The sequence below is a fragment of the Lathyrus oleraceus genome, chromosome 1 (genome assembly GCF_024323335.1).
Source record: "Lathyrus oleraceus cultivar Zhongwan6 chromosome 1, CAAS_Psat_ZW6_1.0, whole genome shotgun sequence".
NCBI lineage: Eukaryota > Viridiplantae > Streptophyta > Magnoliopsida > Fabales > Fabaceae > Lathyrus > Lathyrus oleraceus.
The window spans coordinates 128,761,109-128,762,459 of NC_066579.1; positions in this window are offsets into that span (position 1 = coordinate 128,761,109).

Consider the following 1,351-nt stretch of genomic DNA (forward strand, 5'->3'; position numbering starts at 1 on the left):
GTTTGAAAGGTTTCATTCATCTCAAAACTTGCCCTCCTCTTCTTTCAAAAAAAAAAAAAAAAAAAAAAAAAAAAAAAAAAAAAAAAAAAATTTTTTTGAGCTGACCTATGGTCGACCATAGGGGTCAGCGCATAGACCACGGGTCAGCGCATAGCAGGCTATGGTCGACCATAAGGGTCAGCGCATAGGCCTCGGGTCGACGCATAGCAGCCTATGGTCGACGCATAGCAGGCTATGAGTCGACCGCTCGCGCGAAAACTCAGTTTTCTGGGTCTTTTCCACTGTGTAAAGCTGTTTTTTGGTGGTTAAGTTGATTATTTTCCAAATTTTGTTCACACAGCTCATTTTTCACTAATTTCACTTCATTTTAGCTAATGATTGTGGTTAATCACGGATTAAGGTGAAGTATATAAACCTAATCACAATCTAATCATAACAGAATTACACACTTCCCAAAATCAGATCAAAATTCATCAAATTCTCCAAGAACCTCTCAAGAACACTTCACACTCAAATTCATCAAAACTTCTTCAATTCTTGCTCAAATGCGAAAATTCTTGTTGTGTTGATCTTGATTCATCATCATCTCCATCTGTTTTTGGATCTCAACGTCAAATTCGCACCAAAACTCAACTGTCCAAGTTTGCATCATTCATGGTGAATTGCGATTTGGAGCATTAGGAGCTATTGCAATCGAACCTGAACGCATCGATCGCCTCACACATCATCTTTCTTCGACTGTTTGTGGAAATCGAAGCTCAAGAACACCAATTTCATCACTGTCATCTCCAGGTGTGTGAATTTCGAATCTCACGAATTGCTTAATTGTTATGTGCATTTTGAAAGTTCATTCCATGTAGATTGTAATGCTAGGCTTGGTTTGTGAAACGATGAACTATAAGTTGAGGAATCTGAACTCAAAGCTTTAAATGTGAAACTTTATTCGATCGATCCGTGAGCTGTGTTAGGATTTAGGTGGAATTAGTTACATAGTTGAGATGTACATGGTGAGACGATTTCAACGGATATTAGTTTGTGCAATTTGGTGATGAAATGATTGAAACCTAGTTTGGACATGGAGGAGTGTGTACCGCGCGAAGAAGAAGATAATTTTCTGGAATTGTTTACTGTTTGATCCACCTTTGCGCTTGAATTTTTGAATTACATGTTTACCGCGTCACTGTTCACCACAATTACGGATATGCCACTGTGAATTCCATTTAATTCATATTAATTCATAAAAATCTAAAAAATACATGTGACCTTAGAAAAATCATAGAAAATTATAGAAAAATCACAAAAATATGAAAATAATTTTGTTGACTTGGTGTTTGACTGTAGATGATTTTTG